The following is a 20,441-nucleotide window of genomic DNA, read 5'->3' on the forward strand; positions in this document are numbered from 1 at the left end:
TTGGGGAAAATGTCTCCCCTTCCTTCCCTCCTCCCTGCCCAGCCCACTTTGCATCAAGTTCGTGGGGCAGGAACTAGATCTTCTTCTGTGTTCTGCTTCACGCCAAGTAGGTTCTTGGCACTCGGTGAATGCTGGTTACTTCTACCAACCACGGAAATAATAACAACAATCTATAAATACCTCGGCTTCCTGCAGCGAAGAGGAACTAACCACACTGCAATTAAGGAAAAGCTGGAGAAAACATTTAGTTAGCAACTTCTCAAGGCAGACAACAAGATTAAGGCAATAAATACCAGTTCCAACATATTTCCTTGGTGGAGTTTCATATTAGTCCAATGAAATGCTGAAGACCACCCACTGCCACAGCAGAATGCTAACAACATATGAGTCACCCGATGGCTAAAACTGAGCAGATTCATCTATCACGTAAAAGAGAATAATAAACGTCAATAATTTATACTGCTGTCGGATTACAAAAAGGAGAGATTGTTCTAAAATCTCATTCGTATAAAATACCACTTTTAGAACAAGAGAACGGCACGAGAGCATGACCTCATTTATAGACTTGAGGGAAAACTATTAATGGTCCCTGGGTTCAGACGCAATGGTAACCAAGAGGGGTATGCAATCTACTAGAGTTGCTTCTATCAAAAATAGGTAAGACACACAAGGGATATAAACTGTTTGGTGGGATTAAAAGGTCTCCTGTGGCCAAGTTAGGAAAATAGAACCAAATGCTGGGAATCTAAGATAACAGTGACTTGCCTCTGCCGTTAAAGACTTTCATGACAAGTGTCGAAGGCTTGAACACCAAGAACACAGACAAATTAAGTAGACTAACATAACAAGCACACACCTGGAGAGTAGTTTAGGTAAATGGCTGCTAGAGAGCGAACACGGAACTGGAGTGACCAACCCGGAAATCTCAGCCAACGCACGACCTCGTGATAGTCCATCAACTACTATCACTGTACCTTGTTAACACCAAAGTTTCAGTTAGGTGCCAAGTCAAGAGACCACAAAGGAAAAGACAAAACGCCTACAGCTCAGAGAAAACAGCCAGAGCAAACAAGGAAACCGGGACGCCTTCAGGCAAAGCCGGGAACCTTACCTAGCGGAGAACTCTGGTTTCAAGAAAACAGATCTCTACCCCACCACGGATGACCCAGAGAGCACTGGGGATACTGGGTAACTGGGGTCAACCAAAGGGGTCTTGAGCCCAAGAGAGGCCGCTCACGGCCCACAGGGCTGAAGGACTCAACAGGGAGACATGTGCGCTGGGAATTAGATCATCATCAGAATATTGTACCCTAACGTCAGTTTCAGAACACAGTTACCACCACTTTCCGTATTACTTTAATAAGCTGAGATTACACTGAACACCTATTAAGTGCTATTATTAAATAATAGTCATCCCATTCCCGTGATCTCACATCACCAGGTAATTCTGTCCAAAGGGAACCTTCCGTGTTCCACTGTCCCTGAAGCTCAGGGAGGAATCTAGGTTTTTTTCCTTGGCTACTACTCTCTACACCAAAGTCATTTCTCCTTTGATCTGACCAAGGCGGATAGGAAATGATCGCACGGTGTCACTGCCTTGCACCCATCTACCCAATCTCACCGGACATAAATCTCCTGTCGTGAGCTTCCCACGGATCCCCTGTTGGAGGAGACATCTGTGACTTGGGCTTTCTCCAACGGGCTTCACGTCCCAAAGAGTCTGTGGATGCCCTCACTTCCTGCTCAAAGGAGTATTGTGTTTGATGTAGTACAGCCGGTACTTAGCTGAGTCAGGTGTCCCGTGACCTCCTCCCTCCGGGGGACTCCACCTTGTCCCACCTCCCTCCACCACGATTAGAAGGCTTTGGGTCCACCTTTTCATGCACACCTCGGGTCAGCGTGTCTAGAACACACACGTGCCAGTGCCACCAAATGAGAAGTCCTGACGGTCACAAAGGGCTACATTATGCAGCTCACAATTTTCAGAGTAGTTTCACACATGGTTTCATTGGATCCTGCTAACACATCCTAAAACACAAGCAGACAATGTTGCTGGCTCTATTTCCCAGGTGAGAAGCCTGAGGATTGGAGAAACGGAGACCCTTGGCCAAAGTTTCACAGCAGTGCAGAAACTGAAAGGCAGAGATTCTGACTTCCTGTCTGGTGCTCCTTCTACCTCTAAATCTCAATCAACAAAAAAGATGCCAACAGATAACCCTGGAGCCCAGGGACTAGTCCAAGAGGCCCATAAAAAAAAAAAAAAAAAAAAAAGGGCTGTTTCTGCTGAGCTTGGACAGCAACTAAATCAAGTCACCTCTGAATACTTTCCAACCTCCCAGGGAAATGTCCCCGCAAGGACATTGTACTTTGGGTCAGCCTGTTTACCGATCTAAATTAGAAGCCTCTTTCCATGGGAAATCACAAACTTTAACTGTTTCTGGCCCATCTACCCCAACAGCTCACATAACGAAGACCGTTCTATCTGTGTTCCCCCTCACATCCGGCCCCCTGGCGTGGAATCAGCTTTAATGAAGTCCTTGGCTCACCTACTTGCCCCTCACTAAATTGACAGACCCCAAGACCAAAGACCTCATGAATCCCCACACCTAGCACCTAGTAGAGGGCAAGCAGGCATTCAAATGTGCAAATGCAACACATACACGAGCCCTGAGGGGACGTGCTTCCCACTACATTCGTTAAGCCCCCACCGCAGAAACTCCTCTGGCCGCAGAAAACAGTAAGAAAACAGGAAAGCATTCCTGCTTCACTCACACCCAAGACTTTTTCCAAATCCATTCCCCCAAGTCTCAATTTTCTCTTCTCTGGAGAAAGATGGAGAAGGACTAAATTTGTGGATGCTAAACCTGGACTATCAGACCTACTTGAGCCCAATGAAGAGAATTGTAATCTGTTAGACCTTGGGTGGGACCTGAGAAGCCACAGTTTTTTAACTCACTAGGTGGTTCTGATGACCAGCCTCAACCAACAAACATCATGGCACACAGTGGACACTAGACAAGGTGCCTGGTTTTATTTTAGTACAGCCGACATGGCAACTGCCTCGTGAAGTCAACTTCCAGAGCCCAGTGTGAAGATTCTGGACTAACTTATCCCTGCAAGGTCTCATTCTGCTCAATAGCGAGAGCGCCTCTGGAAAGGCCTCTTCCCTGCCTTGGACGTTGTACCCTGATGTAAGCCGCAGCAGAGAGGGCCCAAAGCACTCGGTTTCTCCTGTTCTTGGGAGGTGACAGAAACAGGGCTTTCAGCAAGTGTCATGTGGATATTGCCCGAGAAATAGAGCAGAGCAGGTGAACACTCATCACCTGTAAAAGCGACGCCGATAAACGGCTCCGGAATGGTAACGTAGGAAGTATCTGCTGGGTGCAAAGCGCCACAATCAATTCTGTAGGAGAAATGAAGACTCATGCGATAACATATTTGTTACTGAGCCCTGTGGTCTCAAAAGTTAGAAAGACCTAGGTTCAAATCCCAGCTCTGCCACTTACAGGCTGAGAGAAACTGGACCGGTTACTTAACCTCTCTGTGCTTCTGTCTTCTCATCTGCCAGACGGAAGAAATGCCACGCGCCTTCTGGGGCTATCGTCATTACAGCCGGTATCAGAAACGGCTGTGGGCTCCCAAAACAGCTCAAGGAAAGTAGCAGGTATTTCCATATTGCAAGACTAGGTCTGGCACTAAGACGGAGGGAGCCTAGCACAGCATCTCCCCTACCGAGAGGCTTATAGGCAACAACTCCACCAATATATTCGTGACGGCGGAGAGAGGTCTCTGACCTCAAGGGACTCGCTTCAGATGGGAAAAGTTAACACGCGTCAACCAAGCCAGACAATACGTGCACGACACTGCGTTCAGCTTCGTCACCAACTCTCTCAGCAATGCCTCGGTCAGGGGAGCCCCGAGTGGCTCGGTCGGTTAGGCGTCCAGCTCTCGATTTCAGCTCAGGTCACGATCTCACGATTCGTGAGATCGAGCCCCGCGCGTTGGGCTCTGCGTTGGCAGCACGGAGCCTGCTTGAGATTCTCGGTCTCTCTCTCTCTCTCAACAAATACACTTAAAAAAAAAAAAAAGCCTCAGTCATAGCAAGAGAAACAGTCCTGCAGGGGTGGGAGCCAGACTCCGCAGTGGCTGAAGATCTGGACTTACTCATTTCGCAACACGCAGGGATCGCCTGCCGTGGGTGGGCCCAGCACAGGCTTCCACGACAAAGGACAGTTTAACGACATGGGATCAGCAGCCTGAAGGAAGTCACAGCCTCTTGAAGACTGGCATTTGCATATGAAGGGTTCTACAGAGACCGTGCAATCTGCTAACGAAGCCGAGATCAGGGGCAGCTCCAGAGGATGTTTGAGCTTGGCCTATTGGGACACACGGATATGAAGAAGTGATAAGGGAGGACACTTCGAGCTGGGGAAACGGGAGACAGGACACGTGAGACAGAGGAAGGAAAGCATCATGGTGTATTTGTGGCAATGACAGGACACTGAGGAGGAGGGAGAGGAGGGAGTCAATGCTGTGGCCAAGCGAGCAATGACGGCTGACCAAAAAAAAGAAAAAAGAAAAAGGAGGTCAGATGACAAAGAGCCCAGTTTATTCAATCGGGGGAGGAGACCCAGAGAAACAGTTATACAACAACACGTGGCACACGTGACCACAGGTCAAAGGGGGGGAATTCTGAGAAGAGAGGGAGCACAGAAGGCAAGAATGGTCAGATCGTAGCCAAACCAGAGAGAGGCGTGCACACACAGACAACCACAGACACACAAAGAGAGAAAAGCTGACATGGGGACCCAACACACCCGGGCGTGAACTGATGGGAACTTTCACAAAAACCAGTACATTTAAGGGTACCTGGGTGGCTCAGTCGGTTAAGCATCGGACTTCCGCTCAGGTCATGATCTCGTGGTCCGTGGGTTCGAGCCCCACGTCGGGCTCTGTGCTGACAGCTCAGAGCCTGGAGCCTGTTTTGGATTCTGTGTCTCTCTGCCCCTCCCCCACTCATGCTCCGGGTCTCTCTCAAAATTAAATTAACGTTAAAAAAAAAAAACCCAGTATATTTAGCATCTTCAAGTCGTCATGAATCCCGGTATGCAGAGTAAAGTGTAAACTTCAGCCAGGGGTCATGGGGGCCCAGTGAGAATCCCCCGGACTGGGTAAAGAATCAGCGGCTTCATCGGGACCCATCCTGTGGTCACTCAACAGCCCTCCCACCAAAGTGATCAGCTGACCGGGAAGGGAAGGCCCAGGCTGGCCTCCCAGCCCAGCAGCTGATCCTTGGTGGGGAGTCTCGAGGCTCAAACAGACTTTCGCAAATTACGAGAGGAAGCAGGGGTTGAATGTGGGACAAATTTTTCCGTTTGTCCAATTTGCAAACTCCATTGTACCGCCTAAGTAAATAGCACATACTTCTGTCTTTTGGAAAGGAGAGAAAACAAAGATAGTGGGGAAAACCAGGAACCTCTACCCCTTTTAAACAAAGTGGAACAGATCAGCTTCAGTTTGGAATACAAAATTTTTTTTTGAGGCATTTTCATTCAGCGATATTGGATAACGTTGAAGAAAATGATCAATATTTAAAATACCACTGAATATTTCGTTCGGATATGATGAACTTTTTGTAAATATGCACAAGGAATGAATTCTCCGTGAGGAGAATGAGCCACAGGGTAACAGATTGTGGAGTGAAATGAAATACAACTAAATGAATACGTCTCTAAAAGACAATGCAAAAGACAAGTGCCAAAACCCCCCAAGTGTATACGGAAATGAAGTATATGATAAAGGCAATATTCCCCTTCAGTGGTAACGGGAAATTTACTTTAAAAAATAGTGCTGGGACTGCCAGAATGCATTTAGAAGACTGTAAAATCAGATCTGCCCCTCATCTCAGACACCAGGGTAAATACCAAATGAGAGAACTGAATTAAAACCATCCAAATACTAAAAGAAAACAGACAGGGGCGCCTGGGGGGCTCAGTCAGGTAAGTGTCCAAGTTCGGCTCAGGTCGTGATCTCGCGGTTGACCAGTTCGAGCCCCGCGTCGGGCTCTGTGCTGACAGCTCAGAGCCTGGAGCCTGCTTCGGATTCTGTGCCTCCCTCTCTCTCTGCCCCTCCCCTGTTTGCACGCTCTTTCTCAAAAATAAACATTTAAAAATTTTTTAACTAAAGGAAAACATAGATAAATTTCCTCCCATCTCTCACAGGAGAAAAATCTTATTATGCTTCAAAATCCAGAAGCACTAAAAGATAAATTTAACTATATAAAAGCATATAAACTATATGAAACTATAGCAGAAACAATTCGATAACCATTAATTTTTTTCCAGTACCTTATTATAGTTACATAGAGGTGTGCCCTTATTCTTAGGACAGGGATCTTTAGTATTTAGTGAGAAAGAGTCATAATTTCTACAACAGACTTTTAAGTGGAACAGCAGTACTGTGTAAAAAAGGAGATGTAACAAATACGGCAAAATTATTAAAAACTGGTGAACTTCGAGTTTCGAGGTTCACTGCACTGGCCTTTCAACTTTTTAATTTTTCAAACACGAAAAGTTGCATGCAGTTGGGTGGAGGTGGGAGGCACAGAACACCATAAAGAGTCAAAAAACAAATGACAAAGTAGAAGAGATATTTGCAACTGATCTCAAAGGACTTGTGTCCCTAATAGGCAGTGAGCTTCCAAATTTTAAGAAGAAGACCAAAACTCTGATAGAAAAATGGCAGAAGATCTTAACACTTTCCTGAAAATAAATGCTGGTGGCCCTTCTACAAAGTAAAGTGTGCTCAATCCCACTCAAAATAGACGCAAGTTAAAACTATACAGGGGGGGCGCCTGGGTGGCGCAGTCGGTTAAGCGTCCGACTTCAGCCAGGTCACGATCTCGCGGTCCGTGAGTTCGAGCCCCGCGTCAGGCTCTGGGCTGACAGCTCGGAGCCTGGAGCCTGTTTCCGAGTCTGTGTCTCCCTCTCTCTCTGCCCCTCCCCCGTTCATGCTCTGTCTCTCTCTGTCCCAAAAATTAAAATAAATAAATTTAAAAAAAAAAAAAAAAAAAAACTATACAGGGATACGATTTCTCACATATGAGATTAACTCAACTCCATGCTTCATGACACTGTTGGCCGGGGTATGGAATGTTAAATGGTATCATCTCTGTGGAGAGAAGCCTGGCAAAACCTATCAAAAATGCATATGCATTTCCCCTTTGGCCCAGGAGCTCCCCCTTCTAGGAATCTATCCCCAAAGCAAAAAAATAGCAAAACTGTTAAAAGATTTTTGCCTAAGGTAATACATTGTGACACAATTTTTAACAGCAAAAGATTAAAAATGATCTAACAGTCAATACGGAAGGAGTTGACAAATCATGTTCATCAGGATACAATGCCATACAGCTGTATGGAAGGAAGAAAAAAAGGAAAACGAAGAGGAAGAAAGAAAAGAAAATGAAGAAGAGCTCCATACGCTTACGTGGTTTCCAGGATATATTGTTAAGTGAACAAAAACAATATGGAGAAAACAAGGTTAACATCACCCGTAATGGAACAAACCAACATCGTGTACCTCCCAATAGGACGCACCATGAACGATAGAACATCACTTCTGCAGCATTCCTGTCCCAAATGGTAACCCTAAATCTAATCATCAGGAAACATGAGTCAAACCCCAAATAAGGGACACCTGCAAGTTGAGCTGTAGTCTTCAAAAATGTCAAGGTCATAAAAGAACAGCTGAAGAACTATTCCAGGTTAAAGAAGACTAGAGAGACAGAACATACCATACCATCCAGGACTAGATCCTGACCGTAAAAAAAAAAAATTATTTTAGTGGCAATTAATGGTAAAATCTGTAGATAATGTGTGTGTGGATGGATGGATGGATGGATGGGTGGGTAGGTGGGAGGGAGGGAAGGAAGGAGAAGCAAGGTGAAGACTAAATTGCAATTCTTCCTTCTGTATTTGCAACTCTTCTGTTTGAAATTCAAAGAAAAAAAACCAACATGGCAAATGGTAAATAGAGTATGTTCCCTTTTCTGTTGGGATTTAGGGAAGAGATGGACACATACACACAGATGAACAACGCAGGGGCTGGGACACCACCTCCCCGATCAACAAAGCGCGTATAACTTTTGACTCCCCCAAAACTTACCTACTAATAGCCTACTACTGACCAAAGCCTTACCAGTAATAGTCAATTAACATATGTTTTGTGTGTTTGGTTTTACGTAGTATATTCTTACACTATGTGCAATAGTGAGCTAAAGAAAACCTTAGGATAAAATACATTTACAGTAATGAATTCTATTTACCAACACCCACATCATCTAATTGGACCCGCGGTTCAAATCCGTGTTGTTCAAGGGCCAGCTTTATATTACATACATTTACATCTGCAAAAGAGAAACACCAAAAAGTGTGTTATCCAAAAACTAATAATGTTGTTTACATACAGGATGAGAAGAGACCCAGGGCAGATGGTGAACATCTCAGAATACACCATGTGAACAGCTGTGAATCTGTAGTCCTAGGTTATTCAAAAATTTCACGTAAAAACTTGAAACAAGTTGGAGACACAATCTGTAAGGAAAATCAGTATTTCACAGGCCTCCAGAACACAGTATTTGGACAATACTTGATGACAATAAATACTTGATAGAATAGATTCTAAGGACAAAGAACTGCAATGAAATCTTCAACTTTATTCAGTATTAGTAGTAGCAATATGGGTATTTGGGGGGAGAAAGTATTCTGTATATTATAAGACAACATTGTGAGGAACCAAGATTTTTCAATAAAAAAAAGTACACAAGTATAAAATTAAAGAAATTTAAAAATCTGTAACATTCATCAAAATAGGAAATGGCAGTATAAATTTTTCGAAACTATAGGTTTCCTCATTTTAACGATGAAAAGGCCTAGAAGCAAGCAGTGAGTACCCCCAACACCCGAACTATGGTCTCTAAAATCCTTTTCTATGAAAACAGGTCTCCTTGAAGACGAGGCTGCTTCCAGGTCTGGGTTGGGAAATGTACAGACCCAGCCAGGAAATAGATCAGCCTAGGATATCTCCACGAGCCACAAAGCAGGGAGGCCGTAAAAACTAATGGGAAAACTGTTTTTTTTGTAATGAATGGGGTCATGTCAAGAGGACACTAGAGGGGAAGAATCATCCCTCTCAAAACAGGACACAGCAGGAGCATCGAAATGAGTCATGGCTGTAAAAGTTGTGAAACACACTGAATAGATCATGATATAGGTGTTCAGGAGTCCCCCAAAATTCCAGAGTGGAAGGACATTCCCCCAGACAACTGAACCAGTTTCTTCAAAGTCGCATCACAGGGGTAAAATAAAGGAGGCAGGGGGTCTACTTTTGCCAATAGTCCAGAGTCCTAACCACCCAGTGCAATGTATATACCTGCATTCGGATCCTCGTCCCAACAAACCAAGTATAATTTGAAGACAACTGGAGGAAATTGAAAGGACCGGTACAGGGATTTTGTTGCTGACTTTTGTAGGCGTGTAAGAGAAGTCCCCATTTTTATGCAGATTCATATTCAAGGATGGAGTGGTGAAACGTGATCTCATGACCTTACATCAAAAGATTTCAACAAAATAATGGAAGAAGGTTGTAGACAAAGCAGATGTGGCAAAATCTTAAAAGCAATTAAATCAAGGTAATGAGTATTCAGAGGCTCATTATATTACCCTCTCTACTTTTGTGTATCTTATAATGTTTTCAAAATAAAATGTCTTAAAACAGACTTCCCAAAGACCTACTACATACATAGCACAATGTGACCTTGGATTCTGGAGGGTTTGCTAGTCTTCCCAAAAATTCAATTTAAGATTTATGGACAACCTGTATGGAATAAAAATTAAAAGAGTAATTCCCATTTTCTTACATGCCCACCAGATAGTTTAGTACACTTTCTAGCATCAGGATTCCTAAGCACCATTGAAAGTTCAGAGCACAGTTTCTGGACACTTATTCCATCATCAGAAGGCAATTTTAGGGGCGCCTGGGTGGCTCAGTCGGTTAAGTAGCTGACTCTGGATTTCGGCTCAGCTCATGATCCCATGGTTTGTCAGTTCAAGCCCCGCGGCAGCTTCTGCACTGAGAGGGCAGAGCCTGCTTGGGATTCTCTCCCCCTCTCTCTCTGCTCTTCCCCCACTCGTGCCCTCACTCTCAAAAATAAACTTAAAAAAAAAAAAAAAGACAATTTTAACAGATTACATGTCTTGCTTTACGTCATTTTCATTCTGCTAATTACCGCACACGAGAAAACTGTCCATGGATAATCTTGTCATACTCAATAGGAGGTTCTCTGCTTCAACATAATGACCTTAACTGTTCAGGAAGGGGTTACTCCACCCTGACTGTAAACACTGAATTGTTGCTTTATGTCTCCCGCGTGGGGACATTATCTGAACAATTATCCCACATCCCTTAACAGGAAAGGGTTCCACTTTCTGAGCAGGTACAGACAATAACAGAAAACTCCTTCCTCTTTAGTAATAACAATAAAAATTACTAACTTTCGCTGTTATTTTTATTTTCATTTTTAATAGCAGATCCACTTCACACATGGCAGGCACCTCATAACCTCCAGTTTACAAATGCACCCAACTGGGGAGCCTGGGTGGCTCAGCTGGTTGGGGGGTCTGACTCCCGATTTCAGCTCAGGTCACAATCCCAGGTCAGGGACTGGAGCCCCGCGTCGGGTTCCACGCTGAGCATAGAGCCTGCTTGGGATTCTCTTTCTCTCTACCTCTACGCATCTCCCCTCCTTATGCTCTCTCTAAAAAAAAAAAATAAATAAAAATAAAAATAAAAAAAATAAAAATAAAAAAAATTTAAATAAAAAAAATGCAACCACCACGATGCTCAGATTTTTCCCCCAAAGTCACACAGCTAAATAAAGGGCTAGGCCAGCGTGCTCCTCTGTAAAAGGGAGGAGGCACACCTGTCACCACCAGCTGCACCATTCCGAGCCCATCACCAGGCCTCAGTTTCCTCACTGGCAATATGAGGAAGCTGGACCACAGACGCCCTCGAACTGTGATTAGTCTACCCCTTTTCAAACACAGTTTCGTAAATGGAAAAAATCCTCAAGTTCCAAGTCCTTTGGCAGAAAGGCATCTCGCTATACCCCAACACGGCTCCACAGGGATCCTTTGTCTTAACTCCGCAGGAGGAATTCTGCCCTGGAGATGAGGGTAAATAGAAAATTACAGAGCAGGGAGCCTTTTGAGAACGTGTACCCGAGAGAGAGGAACTCGGGGATTAGAGAACAGAAGCATCAACACTTCTCCAAGAGCCGGAGGAGACGGACAGACCCGGGAGGAGACAGACAGACGGCAGAGGAAAGAGACAGACTGCGGAGGAGTGTGGTGGGCAGATAAAGGAACTGGGGGGAGGGGGGCCAAGGGGGGGGGGTCTACATGGAAAATGTGCAGAAGCACATGTTAAAAAGTACGAGGCGGGGCGGGAGGACCTGAAAGGATTCTCCCCTCCTCTCCTGCACCAGATCCCCAATCTTTCCCTTGTTTCCCCACTCATAACGAGCATCACAACTGCACAAATGTCCCCCCCCCTTTGAAGGAACTGCCAACTTGCATAACGATTCCTCAGTTTGTACTCCCTTAAAGCTGCCTTTCACTTTTTCACTGGGCTGAACATGCGCAAAATCACTTCTGTTTCTGTAGGACAGATCCCCAGAAGCAGGAGTTATTTGGCAAAAGGGTAGGAAAATGTTGAAATATCTACATACAGGTGCACATACACACATGTATATAATCAAGCTGTGTTTTTTTTCTTTTTTTTTCCTTTTTGTTTTTTGAGAGACAGAGTGTGAGCAGGGGAGGGTCAGCGAGAGAGGGAGACACAGAATCTGAAGCAGGCTCCAAGCTGTCAGCACAGAGCCCGATGTGGGACGCAGGCTCAGGAACCACAAGGTCATGACCTGAGCCGAAGTCGGGCACTTACCCGACTGAGCCACCCAGGCGCCCCTAATCAAGCCGCTTTCTCAAGGTTCTACCAACTGATGCTCCTACCGGCAGCAGAGGAGACCTTCTATTATTCGTGGACTAGGATCACATTTGTCACCTCGGCCCGTACACCGGCTTATCAGCATGCCCACTGCCTCCACGATGCCCTCCGTCTCCCATCCAACAAGCCCAGGACCCCCAGCGTATTTCCCTCTCCGAGACTTCAGAGGGCCACTCTAGGCAATTTCCAAATGGCTCCGCAAATCCCCTCACCAACGAGAACACCCTTCCCTACCCTCCCATACCCACAAAGACAAGACAGAGATTCCTTAGCCCTGGCTGTTAAGTGCCCCGGAATCCAAGTGAAACCCACAGCTGCAGAACAGAGTAGGGGGACTCACGTACTTTTTGTGCGTGTATAACTTTGTTACATTTTTTTATCTGAATTCCAGGATAGTTCCCACACCGTGTTATATTAGTTTCAGGTGTATCACGCAGGGACTTAACACTTCTATACGTTACTCAGTGATCATCGTATGTGTCCTCTTAATCCCCATCACTTATTTCATCTATTTTTTTTAATTATTATTATTATTCTCAAGTTACTTAACATACAGCATAGCCTGGGCTTCAGGAGTGGAACCCGGTGTTACATACGACACCCAGTGCTCATCCCAACAAGTGCCCTCCTTAAGGCCCGTCGCCCATTTAGTCCATGCTGCCACCCCCCTATTTCCTGTGCTTTTTAACTTAAAAAGTCACACAAGTAGTTCCTGCTAAGGCTGACTGAACCCTCTTCACGTTGCCAATTTTTAAATAAAAAATGAACAGCAGCAGTATAAGTTCTTTGCTTATTTTTTGCCATTTGGTGTTTTGTTTTGGTTTTTGGCTTTTCTGAGAATGTGGAGTAAACCCAGCGACGTCAGCTCTATGTAAATAGAAGCTGAAACGCAGGGACATCCCCATACGGCCCTCGGGGACGTGCGGGCACCCAGGCGCGCTGTCTGCGGAGCAAATCCCTCCCTATTACTCAGACAGCACATCGCCTGTGTCGGGCACTGAGCCCAGACCCCGTTTCCAAACTGGAGGAAGGTGAAAACCTCTCTGGAATGTCCGGACCTCCTAATACCTCTCCCTGCCTTCCCTCAGGGGCTAGTGAAATAGCTTCCCTACCCCACCCCTTCATGGACTCCAAACAGACCCTCTTCTGGTTAGGACAGTGAAATGGTCCAGTTTCTAGATTTTTCTTTAAAAGGAGAATATGAAAAAAAAATTTTTTTAAATAAATAAATAAATAAAAGGGGCGCCTGGGTGGCTCGGTCGGTTAAGCGGCCGACTTCAGCTCAGGTCACGATCTCACGGTCCGTGGGTTCGAGCCCCGCGTCGGGCTCTGGGCTGATGGCTCAGAGCCTGGAGCCTGCTTCCGATTCTGTGTCTCCCTCTCTCTGCCCCTCCCCCGTTCATGCTCTGTCTGTCTCAAAAATAAATAAAACGTTAAAAAAAAATTAAAAATAAAAATAAACAGAGAATATGATGTGAGGGTCCAGAAGTTACTATCCCTACCTCCCAAAATACCCATGACAACATATTACCAGGCAGCTTTAAAGAGACTGGTCGGTCACATCATCAAGACAAGGGGCTCCTATGTTGGGGTCCGAGGAATCCCCGTGAACTTTCTCACAGGCTCCATGGACCCCCTGAAATGAGATGCTAGGTTCAGTTCACGAGCAGTTTTCGGAAGAGAGAGGCCAAAGAGCTCATTAGATTTCCACGGGGTCCGTGACTCAAAGGAACCAAGCGTCCACCGGGTATGGAGTTCTGACTCATACCAGCGAACCCACACTCGCCCCCACCTCTCGCACAGCCCTGGATACGCAGCGCGTGTTCAGGACGTAGGGAGCAAATCCAAAAATATCAAGTGACTCCTCAGAAACCAGTGGTTACACAGAAGGGCTCTACAAATACTGATCAATCACGCAGGAAACACTGGAGGCCAAGGACGGTTTGGGTTTTGGGGGGTTTTTTTTAAATGAAGAGTTGACGGAATATCAGCCAGGCACAGTGCCCACTAAGCAACGGTCATTGATGAAATAGCTCATTCTTTTGATCTCTATCTTCTCCTAACACCACTGGGAAGAGGGGCCCTAGGATGTGCCAGGGCCTGGAAGGCAGAACAACGTTCACGGGCTCATGTCTGGCGAGAAAGTGGAAACCAGTGTGGAGTATGTGGACTTGTCCCCCCTCGGATGGGTCTCTCAGGCTCCCAGGAGGCTGTGAAAACGCCTCCTGTGTTCACATGTACAAGCACACATACATGTGTATGCACATACGTGCCAGGCCAGGCAGCTTTATCTGCACAGGACCTTCCCAGAGGGCGGGAAGGGTGCAGCCCCAGCAGCTGTCCTGGGAGAGCCTACAGGGATCTCCCCGTAGCGGCCCGACAAGGTGCATTCGGGACACCAGCCCCTCTTTTGATTCCAGGAGCACAAGGGCACACTTGTTCACCGATGGGTTCGACGACCTGTCTGAAAGGCCAGGAGGGAGGAGGCCAGCAGTCCTGACCTGGAGGGCGACTGGGGCTCCGTGGGGCTCGGGGTCCTGAGCTGCCAGGGCCCACGATGTGTCCGTGGGCTTTCCCACGTTCCCTTCCCTTCCCCTCAAACAAGAAAGATGAGAGCACTAGGTTGCACGAGTTCATACCCCCGTGTCTAGAGAAGGAGAAATCTCATGATGAATTACCTGGCAAGAATTCATCAGTTTAAAAAAAAAAAAAAAATAGCTACCAAGAAGTTGGCACTGAAGCATCAGACACGGGCTGAGATCCATTTAAACAGGAGCAAGTAAATCCACACACGCATCTCGTCGCTACTGGCCGAGACCGATCCGATAAAGACGGGAGCCATGTGTGGAGAAGGGCAGTATCTGGAGAGACAGCCGATGCAAACAGAGCAAAATGCACAAAATGAGCTCCTATCCCCGGGAAACCGAAGCCAGCATTTTCTAATTAGATAATGCCCCCAAAATGGATTAATGCTGTCCACACGGGCACTTTCAACGCCTGTCCTCCTCCCTGGTGCTGTGGTCTATAGATCGGCAAGAAGCTGCAGGAGAGTTCGAGAAACTTAAAAATGAAATGGGTTTCACTGTGATGCAGGCACTGGAACGAAGGCTGCCCCTCGTTTCCAAAGCTGATGAAATACACGCTTAACCCGCAAAGAAACTACGGGTCTATGTGGGAACATCAAGACTTCTGAGACACCCACCTGTCCCAGATCAGCAACCAAGTCAACAAATCAGAATGCTAACGTGGTCAAATCACAAGCTATGCCTGTCCTCTGCCTGCCTGGTTGACTTTTTCCCACCTGTCACCTCTGGGACACAAATTCTTTTTTTTAATGCTTTTATTTATTTTTGAAGAGAGAGAGAGAAACAGAGCGCAAACAAAGGAGGGTCAGAAAGAGAGAGAGAGGGAAACACAGAATCCGAAGCAGGCTCCAGGCTCTGAGCTGTCAGCACAGAGCCCCACACGGGGCTCGAACCCACAAACCGTGAGACCGTGACCTGAGCCGAAGTCGGACACTCAACCGACTGAGCCAGTGAGGTGCCCCAAGACACAAATATTGTTTAAAGAAACCCCTAGAGCTTCTAGTCACCCCTAACTAGAATGGATTTTGAGGTGAAAATACTATGAATTGATTGATCTTATTAAGCTACCAGCTCACCCAAGAACTTTCTAAGCTGTAGCTGGCGGAAATACAGGCCTCAACGATGCCCAAGGGAGAAAGGTTTGCCCTCTCGGGGACACGGCACACGAGAACAGACATCCCACGGGTCAGGGTTAGCTGTTGACGCAAATTCACTGGGCGGCAGCCTATTCCGGAAACTCGGACAGATGATGCAGTCAACTCCCACAAGGCATCAAAAAGCGGTCAACCTCCAAGGCGATCAGCACACTACAGCCCGAGGGTCACAACTACAGTGGGAGATAGTGACACGGGAGCCCGCACACGGAGGTGAGCCCTCACCCAGCCTCCGGAGAAGGGGACGGTGGCTATGTCAGCAGGCCGCACGCTGGAAGCTGGGGCTGCTTGCGGAAGGCTGCAGGATCTCAAAGGGAAGCACCCCTGAAGCCAAGGCACGGGGTACACCCAGCCACGGCGGCCCGAACAGCCTTTGGATAAAAGCCACTTCCAGCTCCTGGATCCTCTCCGCACAGCCGCCCACTTGCGTATCCGACGCCCGGTCACCGGAGCAAATGCCCACTATTTGCCTCCTGTGATGATGTAACCAACTGGCAATCCCGGGAATAAGGCAGTTTCCTACCAGTCCATTCTTCATGGACGGACCTCACTCGGGACACAACTGGGAAAACGGACCCCTCTGCGTGCTTTCCTTCCTCCCCGTTTCCCTCCCGAATCCAAGGATTTCTACGAGTTGCTCTATCAGCCTGTGAAGCACCCTCAGCCTCTCCGCTCCGTGGGTCTCAAACTGGAGTCTGTGCACAAGTCACCTGGGGATCTTGATAAAATGCAGACTTGATTCCGTGGGTCCCGGACAGGACCTGAGAGTCCGTGTTTCTAACAAGATCTCCAGGGACATAGAGGCCAGCTCTGCAAACCACACCCTGAGAAGCAAAGCTCCTACCATCCCAAAGAACTCCTAGATAATTCATCTTCCTTGGGCCTCTTCTCCGAAACCTACAACAGTCACCTCCCCCACCAGGCGGCCCAGACTCCCCAACACCTGAGATTCTTATCATAGACAGAACGGAGGCTCGCAGACATAAAGGAATCTGCCCCACATCACACAACTAGAAAGTCATTATTTGAACTCCGAAAGGGACCAGGTTTAGTCCCAGCAACCTGCTGTATGTACGTCCTCAACGCACTCACTCAGCACCATCTGACATCGGCCTGTGTTTCGTTTGTATGGCTGTTTGTTATTCTCCCTCTTCCCATGTCCCCAACACCCAGGCCAGTTTGTAAAGCTCCAAAGGAGCAAGGATCATGTTTGTCTTGTTCGTCGCTAGATCTCCGGTACATAGAAAAATCCCCAGCTCATAGGGGACACTTGAAAATATCTGTCGCGTGAACAAAAGCAAACGAAACAAATTGCTTTTTCTTCCAAAAGGAGACAGAGCGAGAATCTCGGCCGTTCTGGGACCTGCAGAAGGGTCCTCAGTTTCAGTCACGGAGAAGCCTCTCAGGGCACTGTGGCATGGGTTCAGACCAGATACAGACGAACACGACAGAAGCCACCACCCACCCTGGCAAGAGCTCCCAACTTAGTCACAGGGAAATGCCACAGACACACAAGACTTAAGCATACTTCGGAAAAAGTATGATGGGCGCCTGGGTGGCTCAGTCAGTTGAGCACCTGACTCAGGTCATGATCTCACGGTTCATGACTTCGAGTCCCACATCCGGCTCCTCACTGACAGTGTGGAGCCTGCTTGGGATTCTCTCTCTTCCTCTCTCTGTCCCTCCCTGCTCTCTCTCTCTCTCTCTCTCAAAATAAATAAACTTAGGAGGAAGGAAAGAAAGAAAGAAACAGAAAGAAAAGAAAAGAAAAGAAAAGAAAAGAAAAGAAAAGAAAAGAAAAGAAAAGAAAAGAAAAGAAAAGAAAAGAAAAGAAAAGAAAAAGTATAAATATAACCAAGTCCAAAAAGGACACAACATTCTGAGTGCACAGGTCCAGGTGAGACCAGTAGGATTCACATTAGAGCTGGTAAATCAGGGAGGGCTGCAGGAGGAGGGGTTGGGCTAGCAAGGCAGGTGATGCACCCAGTTTTCCAAATTAATTTTCAAACAGGATACTTGACCAAATGATTGTTTTTTGTGGTTTCTTTTTTCACAGCTTCTTGGCTAAGATACAGTCCCCAGTCATTCTACCCAACACTCATCTAGGCATTGCTGTGAAAGTGTCCTGGAGATGTGATTAAGGTCTGCAATCCTCCTTAAGGAGGTTACTCTAGATCATCCGGATAAGCCTGATGCAAGCAGTTGAAAGGCCTTAGGAGGACAGCTGCCACCCATGCCCAAGAGCTCCAGCCTCGGAGCCGGCCCTGTGCATGTGGGACGTGCCCACCTGCCCCTTACAGTAAAGCTTTTCACACGCCTTTCCAACCAGCCCATTTCTCGGGTTGAACCCTGGCTGATACTCCTGCAAAGCGGGGTGATCTTGCCCCGCAGGAGAGCAAACGTGGCCTCTTCCAGCCCTGGGTGGTGGGGGCTCATGATGGAAGTTCCTTCCATTCATACTAAGTACTGCCTGAAGTGCCTCAACGTCTGGCACATAAACTGAGATTACAGAGGGGTCGAGGAAACCCCATTTGCCACCCCACCACTTGAAACATTCTCCCACTGACTTATGTTTTTCTGCATAAGCTCTAGGTTTTCAAGCTGCCTGTGACAGCATTGCCTTCAGAATAAAACAGATTTGTAACTCTCCCGCCTTGGAAGGGCACGCGAGAGCAACCAGGGGCAGGAGCTCTACTGTGGCTGCCTCTCCACCGGGGGGGGGGGGGGGGGGGGGGAGGATGGGCAGGAGGGAGGAGACACCTTGGCAGCCTCAGCCCCAAGCACGTTCCACTGTGGGGGCGACAGGACTCCACGGGGCCACCCGACGCGCCTTTGGACGCTTGAGTTATAGACGTCCCACGAGCTAAGCCGCAGACTGCCTCCGTCCTGCTGCAACAACCCTTGGTTCCAACAGGAACCAAGACTACCCACACCCTACCTACTGCCAGCCTCCAGCTCCATCCCCCCCCCCCCCCCCCCCCCCCCCCCCGGCCAAGGCCACGGAGAGGAGAGGCAACAACTCCCTCTCGCCCCCATTTCCAGGCACCCGGAACGCATACTTGTGATCCTGTCGCAACCTGCCTTCTTCAGGGACCCCCATGCCCCCCACCTCCCAACCGGACACCCCCAGCAGGACACACTGTCCAGACAGCGGAAAAAGCCACCAGCACTCAAGTGAGACACAAGGGAGGGGCCACATCACCTTCGGAAGGCTACTTCCTCTCTCTGAACGCGAGCATCTCTTTGCTGGAGATCAGAGCAGCTCGCCCTGCAGAGTTGCTAGGAAGAACATAAATACTCTATGTAAAAAGCGGCTGTTTTGTCCGGGACGTGCTTACGGAGCTCACATACGCAGCACACGATACACGCACGCCTGTATTTAAGGGAGTTCTCAGGGGAAACAACGTAACCGAAGTCGTGAAAACCCAAGCAGACACACACATCCTTTTCTGAGAAGTGACGGCTTCATCATGCCATCCATCCAGCCACCTGTCGGGTGTCCGTCTTTAAAAGGTGTGCACGCGTCAGACCATCCTGGGTGGCGAGCTCTGACAAGTCAGGACCCGAGAGTCCAATTATGTTCCCGACGGTGCAGAGCACGGGCCCAGAAAGTTTCCGACTGACCCAAGAGCTGGATGGGCCCTCCCGAGAGCCACAGGTCTGATCTCGTCAACTTGTTCAGAGATAAAAGAATTAGCCCGAAGGCGTTGAAAGAAGTGGCCATTGGGGTGCCTGGGTGGCTCAGTCGGTTGAGCCTCTGACTTCAGCTCAGGTCATGATCTCACAGTTCGTGCGTTCGAGCCCCACATCAGGCTCTGTGCTGACAGCTCGGAGCCCGGAGTCTGCTTCAGATTCTGTGTCTCCATCTCTCTCTCTGCCCCTCCCACACTCCTGCTCTCTCTCTCTCTCTCAAAATTAAATTTAAAAAAACATTAAAAAAAAGAAAGAAGTGGCCATTGGGGCACCCAGGATGGATCCAACAGTTGAGCATCCAACTTCAGCTCAGACCATGATCTCACAATTCATGAGGTCAAACCCCACATCAGACTCTGTGCTGACAGTGCAAAGCCCACTTAGGACCCTCTGCCCCTATCTCTCCCCCCACCCTCCTTCTCCCCTCCCCACCCCCCGCCTCTTTCCCTGTCAAAAATAAATATTAAAGGGACACCTGGCTGGCTCAGTCGGTTAAGCATCCAACCTAGGCTCAGGTCATGATCTCGCGGTTCGTGAGTTCGAGCCCCACGTCGGGCTCTGTGCTGACAGCCCGGAGCCTGCTTTGAATTCTGTCTCCCTCTCTCTGCCCCTCCCCTGCTCATGCTCTCTCAAAAACAAACATTAATTTTTTTATTAATAAACAACAAAAAAAAGAAAAAAACAGACAAAACCCAGCGACAAAGGAACTGGAACCCAGAGCCGCCTTGCAAGCTCAGTATGCTAGGAACCGGGATGCTCTTACCCCGAGAGGACAACGCAAGCCCTTGCTCCAAGGCTTTCGCCAGCTTCCGCAGATGCCGTGAGGTCCCTCGGTGGACCGTGCCAAGTGCAAACTTTAAAGCACAGCAAGTACAGAGACGCAACTTGTTCCTAGCCCGTCAGAAAGGCAGGCAGGCTGGTGACAAGGAGGCAGCTCCGAGAAGTG

The 20,441-nt window shown here is 47.7% G+C and overlaps 1 protein-coding gene across 7 annotated transcripts in view; it reads right to left on the reverse strand.

The window, feature by feature from the left end:
* Positions 1–20,441, reverse strand: part of LOC131496055 (carboxyl-terminal PDZ ligand of neuronal nitric oxide synthase protein) — a 285,001-nt gene that overhangs the window by 231,228 nt on the left and 33,332 nt on the right. Inside the window, exon 1 of one of the 7 annotated variants that reach the window (XM_058701204.1) lies at positions 20,259–20,280. The exons of the other annotated variants lie outside the window; for them this stretch is intronic. The gene's annotated coding sequence lies outside the window, so the exon portion shown is untranslated. Of the gene's footprint in view, positions 1–20,258; positions 20,281–20,441 lie in introns of those variants that run through there. 7 annotated transcript variants of the gene reach the window in all.

Source organism: Neofelis nebulosa, chromosome 15 (genome assembly GCF_028018385.1).
Source record: "Neofelis nebulosa isolate mNeoNeb1 chromosome 15, mNeoNeb1.pri, whole genome shotgun sequence".
NCBI classification, from domain to species: Eukaryota; Metazoa; Chordata; class Mammalia; order Carnivora; family Felidae; genus Neofelis; species Neofelis nebulosa.